The 12,573-nt window shown below is 32.0% G+C and overlaps 1 protein-coding gene across 6 annotated transcripts in view; it reads right to left on the bottom strand.

Moving 5' to 3' along the window:
• The window catches only part of atl (atlastin GTPase), a 202,578-nt gene that overhangs the window by 37,147 nt on the left and 152,858 nt on the right, over positions 1 to 12,573 (bottom strand). The window lies entirely within an intron of this gene.

The following is a 12,573-nucleotide window of genomic DNA, read 5'->3' as shown; positions in this document are numbered from 1 at the left end:
AAAGTATTTATTAAGCTATAAAGAGAAAGAGTAAAAGCATTGAGGAAGAGTTTTTCATTAAAGAGATCGGAGATGTTTATCCAAAAATGTACGATTGTTACTTTTTAGTCTGTGTCAGAGCATAAGTAATACGACTGGGGGGGGGGGGGGGGCAAGTTGATTCATATAAGAAAATACTTTGAATAAAAGAAAAATCTATTTTTCGCATTTTCTTTTTCTTTTTTTTCTGTTATACCATATGCACCACCACAATTAAAAATATTTAATTAAAGGATAATAAAAAAGATCACACGAAAGAATATTATACAAGGATCGCGAGATAAAGTGACTCAGCGTCTGAAAGTGCAAAAATTGCGATGGCGGACGATAGTAAAATCATTGGTTAAGACTAGAGAGAAACAATCAAGTGAATCGCTCTCTCTCTCTCTCTCTTTATTTTCGTTTTATTTTATTTCCTATCATGTTCATAAATTCAATTACTTTTAACCCTTAACGCTCGAAAGGCTCCACAGAGGGGGCATGTATTAGTGTTATAAAAATCGAAAGGCACATTTTTATCGAGCGTTAAGGGTTAATAATTTAATTCACTCGACAAAGTATCTTTAATACAATTGAGAGACTAACATTGGTTATTAACCCTTAACGCTCGATTAAAATTTGCCTTTCGATTTTTATAACACTAATACATGTCCCCTCAGCGGTGCATTTCGATGTTAAGGGTTAATAATTTACCAATATTGCTATTGTGTTTCCTTACCACCTACACGCGTAGAAAAAAATCACCATTTCCCATACATTGCCCACACTATGGCCCACATGTGGGTCAAACTGTGGCTACTGCCAGAATCACACACTGTTTCCCATATTCACGACATGGTCTGTTTTCTAGGAAATATCGATTATCAATAATATTTCTTCTATATACTGCATATTAAAAACAAAAAAAAAATTTAATTATTTTTTCTGCGGTAGGAGTCGAACTGGTAACCGATTTCCTTTGAATGTTCAACTATCCTGTTCGACGTTTAGTCCACTCGGCTAATCTATAGGTATTGAAAGATTATACAATATTTGCTTGTATAAAGACAATAGACAAATGCCGTAAATTTTAAGACAGATGGCTATAGTTATAGTCTTTGATAAAAATGAAGTCTTAAGTTAGCCGAGTGGGCTAAACGTCAAACACATGAACATTCCAATGAAATCGGTTACTGGTTCGAGCCTACCGCAGAAAAAAAATGCAAAATTTTTTTTTTGTTTTTAATATGCAATATATAGAAGAAATATTATTGATAATCGATATTTCCTAGGGAACAGACCATGGCATGAATATGGGAAACAGTGTGGGATTCTGGCAGTAGCCACAGTTTGACCCACATGTGGGTCATAGTATGGGCAATGTATGGGCCACTGTGTGGGCAATATATGGGAAATAGTGATTTTTTTCTACGCGGGTAGCGATAGATACAAGGCGCGTTCTGCTTTTACACAGATAAACAATATTATTTAATTCAAAGAAATCTTGTTTTTGAATATTCACAGTAACATACTATTTCAGTCTTAATAAGTATTTACTTATGTTAAATTAAATTTATTCTATTTAAATTATATTTTATTGCAAAATTAAAAATAAAACAATATATGAAAATTAATTAATATTAACCTGCCAATAGGCGCAGGCATTTTTATTACGTAAATAGGCAAATAGGATCCCACAGATATCCCATTTGTTTTTCGCTACTTAACGTAAAGTATTTACAAATTCAAATTTATTTTTCAATAAATATCACCTACGCGATGTTCCCTTTGGTATACAATAGCAGTTGCATTTATTTAAGTTATTTCTATTAATTAGATGCTAATACTCGTAAGTGACTGCACAAATTTGTCGCTAAGTTACCGATAGACTTCTATTCTTGGGGTGCTCTGACATCCCGCGCGCCCATATACGGGTTAAAAATAACTTAAGCAAAATTATTAAATATTTCGCTGTTTTATCCCAAAGGCGTTATTCTGCTGATTTCGAAACGCTCGCGAGACCGAAAATCGGTTCACAAATAACGCTGCTTTTTGAAAACTAGTACTTTTTATTTAAATTTGTCCAAATAGATGTAATGTCAGTAAAATAGAAGAGTTTTTCTAATAGCATTTGTACTCGTAGGAGAGCACTGTAAATGCACAAATTTTGTAAATAAAAGCATGCAAAACTAAATACAGCTTGCCCGATTTATTATTACATACAATAACAGGGAATGCTGAAGCTGATGGTACAATGAAAGTGATGCCTTGTTCACAACGCATTCAGCTAAAATAACATCAAAGACGTCAGACTAAAAGTTTGAATAAAAAGAATGTATAAATATTACAGAGCGATGGTTGGAAAAGGATAAGCATACTGATTTCTGCTTCCTATAGTTTCTAACAACAAATCTCAAATATAACCAATGATATAAAAAGATATAATGATAAAGATTGAAGCATATATGCTTTTGTATACATTTTAGTCTATAACATTATACCTTTGCCAGTTCTCAATGCTCAGCTGATGACAGAAAGAGTACAATGTACGCCATATTATGTCTGTGTCCTTCTGCAATCAATGCTGTTTTCGAATAAGACATTTTTTGCAGTCAAACTATTGATCCGATCGAGATCATCTTTATTTTGGCTGATAGTGTGGTAATTGTGGAAAATGTCATATTTTTCCCATCAAAATTGAGCTCGTACTATCGGAACTAGAACAACGTGGCTTTCGCCCCGTCCCTCTTTCCCCTCCCACAAGCATGTACAGCTAGCCTGAATCCGAGTTTCAGGGCTACTGCGCGGTAGAAGGTAAGGGGAATGCTCCGATCCTTACCTGGCGAGACGGAAGGAGACGCGAGGGAAAAGCAAGTTTCGGGAGACGAATTTTCATAGTACAGACTTATTTGTAAAGAAAAAAATCCGGCATGTTCTTCATTAGATAAACTATGGACTAAAACAAAGGTATTCTCAATCCGACAAATAGTTTGTCTAAGAAAAAAGTTTTAATCTTAAATTTGCTTTCCCCTCGCGTCTCCTTCCGTCTTGCCGGGTAGCGGTCGGAGTATTCCCGTTACCTCCTACCGCGCAAAAGCCCCGAAACTTAGTTTTACACTGCCCATATATGTTTGTCGGAGGGAAAAGAGAGGCGGGGCAAAAGAGCCACGTTATTCTAATCCCGATAGTAAGGGCTCATTTTTGATGGGAAAAATATGGAAAAAATATGACAGATTCCACAATTACCACACTATCAGCTAAAATAAAGATGATCTCGAAGGGATCAGTAGTTTTACTGCAAAACATGTTTTATTCGAAAATAGCATTGATTGCAGAAGGACAGATATAATACGGCATGCGTTGTACTGTTTCTGTCATCAGCTGAGCATTGATAACTCGGAAAAGTATAATATTATAGGGTAAAATGTATACAACAGCATATATACTTTGATCTTTATCATGATATCCTTTTATATTGTTGGATATACTTGAGATTTGTTGTTAGAAACTATAGGAAGCAGAAATCAGTACGTTTATCCTTTTCCAACCATCGCTCTGTAATATTTATACATTCTTTGTATTCAAATTATTAAACTGACGTCTTTGATGTTGTTTTAGCTGAATGCGTTGTGAACAAGGCATCCCGAGTCGAAATTTTAACCCTACATTAGTCCTTAAACATCTTAAAAAAACCTCATTTCATCCTATTTTGTTCTACAATCGTACTTTCCTTCTTCACAGAACTATCTAACTTCTTTCTAATTCTTAAATTATTCTTCAATGTGAATGAAGTAATATTAATTCTTTTTGTAGGCTGTTATAGACTTTTCAATGAACTTTGAACGTATGATATTGTAGAATTAAACTCAAATTTTATTCTGAAAGCCTATTTTACGTCTTAAAAGATCTTTAGCGCCTTCATAGCCCTTGTTTACACTATATTCTTTGAAGTCCAAAGGAGGTCTTATAAGAAATCAACATTATAAGAATTGCAGGTTAGCGGAGTAGGCAAAGGCATGGGCTGCTGTTGGCGAGGTCCCAGGTTCGAGTCCCACTGTTGCAGAAATGAAATATATTTACAGGTCGCTTTTTCACATGAATAATAAATAGTATTTGATATAGTAGTTGAGCTGTAGCTGCTTAGAGGCTAAAATATGCAAAGATTGTTAAAGAAAATTTTTTTTTATCCGATTTTCCTGATAAAGACGTAATCAATATTAGACTCATGGTTTATATTAAAATCAGATTAGATTTAACGGAACCAATCCCGACGTATCAATGCGTTGCACGATCCATCTGGTGAGCCACATACTACATTGCTCCAAAGAATGAGTTCAAAGGATTATAGGAGGTTTTGCTAAATCTTACCTTTGTCATATTAGGTGGGGAATTGTTCAAAATGTGACAACTTTTAGAATTAATAGAGAATTTCAAGCCATTAAAAAAATTCTATACAAATACTATGAAGTCTTCACTAGAGGACTTTCGTAGGATTACGGTAAGAGTAAAATTTCGACTCGGGATCACTCACATTGTACCATCAACTTCAGCATTTTCTGTTATTGTACACCGAGAAAAAAGAATGGTTGATACAATTGAATATCAATTTGCTTCAACAAAATTTTCGCTTACAGGGGGCGAAACGAACTTTTTGCTACTACAAGAAATTATGGTTTTCATTTAACAAAATATTATAGTTAAATAAAATAAAGTGGTATTTAATTGAACAGTATTTAACTTAAAGAAAAGATACAATTCTTTTCTTAATCCTAATTTTAAATGAACTAACATAGCATTAGTTTAAGTCAAATTATTAATATGTTAAATGAAAAAATTTATATTTAAAACGAAGCAATTTATTTTTTATTTTAACGATATAGATTTATAATTAAACTTTCCATTGAATTAAAACAACTTATAAATTATTTGAAATAAATTTAATAATTCTTGAATCAACCAAAAAATTTGTTGGTTCCTTTTTATAAACATTTAATTTTACTGCAATAAAGATATTTACAATGTTAACTCACATATGAAACCAACACATACGCAACTCTCCTTTTTCTTACATCGTGTTATTTTCATGCATGTTTTTGAGAACTGTCACATATAATTAAGGAAATAAACAAATACATAGTTAACACCACACTATACATTTTTAAATATTGATCTGAAATAATACATATTAATGACGATGTGGTGAAACCGGTGATCCTGCTCCTAGAAACTGTATATTTTATAAAGTGAAACTTCATTTATATATACAAAATTATGACATTAGAACAACTAGCGAGAAACTCTGGAAGAACCTTAGTTGAAGGCACCACCTAGCGGAGTATTAAGAACTAAGATATTTCATTCGTTGTTAAGTTCAAACTAACTTTGGTTTATTTGATCATGTAATCTTTATTTTAATCAAATATTAGTTGAATTTACAAACAATCGGTAATGACTTGAAATAAATAAATTTGTAGTAAATTCAACAAAATTTCTTATTAATATATTCAGTAAATATAACTATTTATTCAATTCAATTATCCGAATTTAAACTTTAATCAACTATATCAATCTATTGATACAACAAAACAACATCTTGTTTGATATTTATATGTAATGTTCTTTCAAACACATTTATGGTTAATAAATAACTAATTTATATTACAAAAAATTATTTAAAAAATTTGTAGAAAAGTTTAATAATATATTTTGTTACGTGAACCAAATGTATGCTTGAGTTACTGCAGTTAATTTAAAAACATATATATGTTTTGCATAAATCATCATTATGTTTATTTCAACTCTGTCTTCGGTTTCTATAACCATTTTATTGATTCTTAAAACTAATTTCATAATTGAATATAAAGATCACATAAGAAAATTAGGTTCTTTCTTCAATACGATATTCGTTTAGTTTAAATAAATTATCTTTCAATTTAATTACATATTTATTTGAATTAACACACTCATCTTACTTCGATTCAAACAAATGTATAATAAATTAAAACAGCTGCAGCTTAACGAAATAATATAACATTTTGTTCGTTCAATAAAATGTATAGTTGAATGAATAAATTTGGTGGTTAAATTAGTTTTTTGTTTCAAATACTTATTATGGTTAATTGTGAAACAATAATTTATTAACATTAAAATATTTCTTTGTTGATTTAACAAAATGAATAGTCACAAAATATATTATAAGCAAGCAAAAAAATTTTGGTTGCGCTAATACGAGATTTAGTTGAATTTACTGAATTATGATAAACAGTTTAGTTGATTTAACTAATTGACAGTTGAATCAATTAAATTTAATTCAACACATGAAAAATGATAAAATCAACCACTTTTTTTTCTCGGTGTATGTAATAATAAATCGGGCAAGAGCCGTATTTAATTTTGAATGCTTTTATTTACAAAATTAGTGCATTTACAGTGCCCTCTTGCGAGTAAAAATACTATTGGAAAAACTCTTCTGTTTTACCGACATTACGTCTATTTCAATCAATTTCAATAAAAATTACTAGTTTTCAAAAGATAGCGTTATTTGTGAAACGATTTGCGATCTCGCGGGCGTTTTGAAATCAGCAGAATAACGGCTTTGGAATAAAATAGCGAAATCATAAAAATTTTGCTAAGTTAATTTTTAATATCTAATAATTAGTTTTCATATATTTTTTGTTATTGTAATTTTGCAATATATCTTTGTTTTATCCCAAAGCTGCTATTCCGCCGATTCCAAAATTATCGCAAATTTGAAAATCGGTCCATAAACATCGCTTTTGTTTGAAAACTAAGATTTCAAGTGGAACCGAACTGTAGTGTCGGTATAGAACTTCCCGTTAAATAATTAAATTAATATGATTGAAGGTAAAATAAGATGGAAACGCCGAGAGAAAAAGAGAAAGAGAGAGTTTATATTTTCACGCGTGTAGACAATCTCTGCTCTCACTTACTCTTGCCAGTTTCTTGTTTTTCTCATTCAGCAACGAATCAGAAAAATGCTTGAAAAAAGAGGACTAGGAGTAAGTGAATGACTAAGAGAATGAGTAAGAGAGAGAGAGGGAGAGAGGTGGATTTTGTTGCCACGCTTGTATCCTGGTATTGGTATCTCTTTCTCATGACTTCCTCTCTAGTTTTCGACCTTGAACCAATAACGTGCTTGCTCCCCCACCATGCGTTTCGCATCTACTATCGACTTCAGGGCAAATTATGTGATACATCCTGAAAAAATGTTTCGACGTGCAAATTAGGACTTGCAACGCCTCAAAAATTAGTTTTCGTATTAAGACGAACGAGGTTTTAAAATCTGCCCATCTTACGTTAAGCCCCAGTCTCCCCTAATGAACTGTTAAAACCATCTAAATATGTATATTTTGCCCAAGGAGAGATCAACGCCTTAGCAAGGATAAGTTAAGTTATCCCTGAGTCATTTCACATAAAATCGGATAGATTTTGGAGTATAACACCGATTTGTTTGAAATTCAAATATGTTAAACTAGAAAAAAATTTAAGACTTTTGACACAAAAATAGTTCAAAATATTATCATCATCCTATGATACGAGGTCACAAAAATAGTATTCGTCGATTTTTTACCAAAACATCTAAATTTTGAAAATTCATATCTCTTAAACTAATAAAGATTCGAGGGTGAATGCTACACATCAAGAGACACGGTAGTGTCTCGACGGCAAGTACATAAAAGTAGAAAAAGTCATGCCTATACCGCCGTCGAGGCACTACTGTATCTTTTACAGCAAGATTGGCCGTCTCAATTTTTAAATCGATTTTTCTCCGTAAAAGATACACTGCCATGATTTCAGTAAAGCTTTTCTTGAAATGGTTTGGAATAAGTTTTTATTTGAGCCCATGAACATCAAAATCGGTTCACGCAATCCAAAGATATCATACTCTGTTAGCTATATATACATATCGAAAATAAGATTCTTCTTCATAATCTTCTCCAGTCAAAATGTATGTATGTCTCGGGCTGAAGTTGGTCGCTAACAAAAATGACGTCATTTTCACAACGCTTCCAACATAATATACTCAACGATGAAACATATGGTTGTAAACTGTCAATTAAAATCGATATAATCGATAATTAATACGGCGACTACATTGAACTGTGTAAATTGTAATATGAGGTTATTTTTGTTTAATGCAGTGAGGTTATTTATCGTGTTGCGATATTGAATCTAATAAATTTCTAAAACCACAAATAAATTCAATTAACAGCGACTGAAGGATTCGCGAATTAGATAAGTATAACATTATATTTTACAATACAGGATGTAGTATACTTTGTGTTACTTTGTGGGGGGGGGGGGGGTATTTCTTTTTCAGATTAAATTAAGACAGAACACTTTCATATTCATTGATGAGGATAGAGCTGACTAGATTAAATAAGATTAATATTTACAACTCTGTGCCAATGAGAAGCATACTTTCAACATTAATGTGCATCGGTCATTATCAGGAGGATATTAATTGAAAGAAATTGTTAAGGTACTTAATAGTCATATGCTAAACTTTCAGGTATTGAAATCATTAATCAAATGCATGTTTTGCCCTTTGTTTTCTTTAAACTGATATTGATTGTAACTATCCGATAGGTTATATCATATATATACGAACAAATATTTCAGATTAGATTATGGCAATGCTTATTTGAAAGATATGAAACATTCCAAAGAATCTTCATTTACGTAAAATACAAGTTAACTAGTATTTGGATTTGAAAAAATTATACGATAGTAGATGTTTACAAAAGATGCGAAGACAACCAAATATTACTGAAGTTAAGTCACCAAGCAATGAAAAAAATGGAGATGGAGCAAAATCAAATAGTGGTAAGTAAATGAGAGGTTTCATGTTCATTCAAATATTTATTTTCTTTGAAGATTAAGATTATTAAATGATGAATTTGATTTCAGGCTTACTCATAGTGTTATCATTTAGTATTTTACAGTCACAGTGCAAGTGTATTATAGCAAATAGTAATACTTATGCTTTGACTTAAATACATTTGGTACAATTGAATTAGAAAACCAAGGAAGAAGGTTAGCACCCATACTGACTATTGAAGTTGAATCAAACATTGGGCTTTTCACTCCTGCATGCTGGCAAGGATGAAAGCATTAAAAGATTGGCAAAGTAAGAATAAGCCAATATTCAGATAATCGTCATCCATTGCTCAGCCATAATTTAAGGATGAGATTCATTGGATGAAATTCTGTAAAATTGAGTTAATAACTGTTGATAGTTTTCCTCTGTTACCTATATGCTAGTATTCTAGGCCAAAGGCCGTATACTAGTCATTGGTATGGATGAAAAAATGCACGTTTATTCTCAATTGAAACTCAGTCCAAAAATTAATGGTTTCTACTCCATTTTGCAGCACCAGAAGTCCGACCAGTTTCAACAGTGTATAGAAATTAGCGAAACGAACACATCTGAGGACTCTGGCACAGGAAATGTTATAAGGACGACTTGCCAATGTATCTCCCATGCCACCTATGTCAAGAGTTAGCAGCATAAATGTAACAACGATTGGTGCCAAAGAGAAACGTGGTATGCAAAACGACAATGTCAACTTTGAATATATGCTTAATTGTAGCTTATTCAAAGCATGTCGAATTGCTTGTCCAGTCTTGCCCCAGTATCATCTCAAGCAGTTGGTGAAACTTGTGAAGTCTGAAAAAGTCAGATGGTGGTAAAAAATCAAATGTCGGTAAGCAAATAAGATGCTTCAAGCACCTTCAAATATTTATTTTTTTTGAAGAATTGAAATTCTTCAATGATGAATTTGATTTCAGGTTTACTCAGATGTTATCATTTAGTATTTTACAGTCACTGTGCAAGTGTATTATAGCAAATAGTAATACTTGTGCTTCGACTTAAATACATTTGGTACAATAGATTTAAAAATCCAAGGAAGAAGGTTCGCTCACATACTGACTATTGAAGTTGAATCTAATAACTATTGGGTATGTAATTGAGTGAATAATGCGATCAAGCATTCCTTTATGAATGGAATGTTATTTATTATATTTAACTTAAATACATATTGGAACCAATCTCAAAAGAAACTCTTCTATTCTTTTATACGCCATACAACCATGAGGTCTTATCCACCATTATATATTTTAATGTTCTACTCTACTGCCCTCTACTTCCGCTCGATAGAGAGCGCTGTACGCTACTTAAACCTATTTTTGGCGCGTAGTATAAATTGCTCTATTTCAACACCCCTCCTCAATTTATACATTGTTAATAACAATTTACATAAAGTGTAAACCATTTAATACTTATCTATCATTCCTATCTTTCTAATATTCTTGACAAACAGTTCTGCGCTAAGTCCTTTTGTAAGAATATCAGCCTTCTGATCATCGGTAGGAACATAAATTATTTTTAGCACATTATTCTTACATAAGTCTTTTACAAAGTTATATTTTATATCAATATGCTTTAGACGATTTTTATCCCAGTTCTTTATCGCACTAATACAGGATTGATTATCCTCATATATAATAGCAGGTAGATCAACTTTAATTTCTATCTCTCTGAACAATTGAATAATCCATAAAAATTCACAAATTGCCATTGCCAATGCAATAAACTCTGATTCTGTTGTCGAAAGTGACACCAATGATTGTTTTCTAGTTTTCCAACAAATCGTATCTCCGTACATTTCAAATAAATACCCTGTTATCGATTTTCTATCTAAGCGATTCGCAAAATCTGCATCAGCATATCCTATTATTAGATTATTATTCTTTCCTTCAAACAGTAGCCCTAATTGCATCGTTCCTCTTAAATATCTAAGAATTCGTTTTAGACCAATCCATTGAATTTCTGTTGCATTTGATTGATATTGACTATAGTAATTCACCGCTGCACTAATATCTGGTCTAGTTGTCATGCTTAAGTACATTAAACTTCCAACCAATTCCCTATAAGGTTTAACTTGTATAATACACTCTCCAGTAGTTTCTTGATTTGGTTGTTGTTCTAAAGGAGTTTTTACTGATTTACAATTTTCCATTTTGAACTTTCTTAGTATCTTTGTAATATAGTTATTTTGACTCAGAAACATTGTCCCTTGCTTACGTTCAATTTTTATTCCTAGAAAATATTCAGCTTCTCCTAAGTCTCTCATTTTAAATTCTAATTTAAATTTATGTTTAAACTCTTCTAATTTTTCTAGATCATTACTAGCAATAAGAAAGTCATCGACATATAAAAGCATATACATTACTATATGATTCTCCATATATTTATATAAACATCTATCTGACTGACATTGTTTTAAACCCAAAGATTTTGCATATGTATCAAATCGTGAATTCCACTCCATTGGTGCTTGTTTCAACCCGTATAATGTTTTTCTAAGTTTCAAGACTTTTCCTTCACCAATCTGAACTCCTTTCGGAGGATACATAAAGATCTCTTCTTTTAAATATCCATGCAAAAATGCATTTTTAACATCAAGTTGATGGACATTCAGATCATTATGGTTCACCAAGCACAAGAATATTCGTACTGTAACCAATTTAGCTACAGGTGCGTAAACATCATAATAATCAAAACCCTTTGATTGTGCATAGCCTTTAATTACCAATCGTGCCTTATATCTTTGTAATTTTCCTTCCTCATCTTGTTTAATAGAAAATACCCATCTACTATCCATTATTTTCTTTCCTTTTGGTATATCTATTTCTTCCCAGGTTTGGCTTTCTTTTAAAGATTCTATTTCTTCATGTACCGCTTTTATCCACAACTCTTTATCATCCCTTTCATTCAGTTCTTCTATATCTACTGGTACATTATCGCAGTACATAACTGCATTCAAAGCAAATCTTTCACAATTAGCCAGATCCACCACTGATGAGTCTACATGTTCATAACAATTTCCTTTATTGTTTACCAGGTCTTCTATTTGCTTTATACTTTGTAACTGTTTTAACTCTTCACTTTTACATGACTTTTCATATTGTAGTTCCTTTTCTACCGCATGTACAACATAGTCCTTTAAATACCCAGGAGGTTTTCTTTCTCTTACATTTCTCACTATTTCAGACGGATAATTTACCCTTTCATCCTCACTATTTCCTCTATCAGATTCCATTCTACTGTTGTCTTCAGAACAAATTTCCCCTCCTGAATCCATACTCTCATGTTCATTATTATTACTATTTTCCGTACATTCAGTTCCTTGTTCAGTTTCCCAATACCTTTCTTCAAACTTTTTCATGTTCTCATTAAATATTATACTACTAGCAACTATTACTCTATTTAAGTCAGGACACCATAATCTATATCCATTATCACAATAGCCTAACATAATACATTTCCTTGTATGCGTATCAAACTTTCCATTTCTCTCCGCTTTTACTCTATAAGCATATGCAATACACCCGAATACTTTAAGTTTTGACATTCTAGGCTTTCTCTTATACCACAACTCCGCAGGTAATTTATCCATGGTTAATGCATTCGTCGGGCTTCTATTAATTATATACACAGCAGTATAGACAGCTTCCAACCAAAATGTT

This window comes from Prorops nasuta, unplaced genomic scaffold (assembly GCF_024137725.1).
Source record: "Prorops nasuta isolate Cenicafe-Biocafe unplaced genomic scaffold, Cenicafe_Pnas_1.2 PNAS00020, whole genome shotgun sequence".
NCBI classification, from domain to species: domain Eukaryota; kingdom Metazoa; phylum Arthropoda; class Insecta; order Hymenoptera; family Bethylidae; genus Prorops; species Prorops nasuta.
Note: the sequence above shows the minus strand (reverse complement) of the source record. Positions and strands in the feature narration are given on the sequence as shown.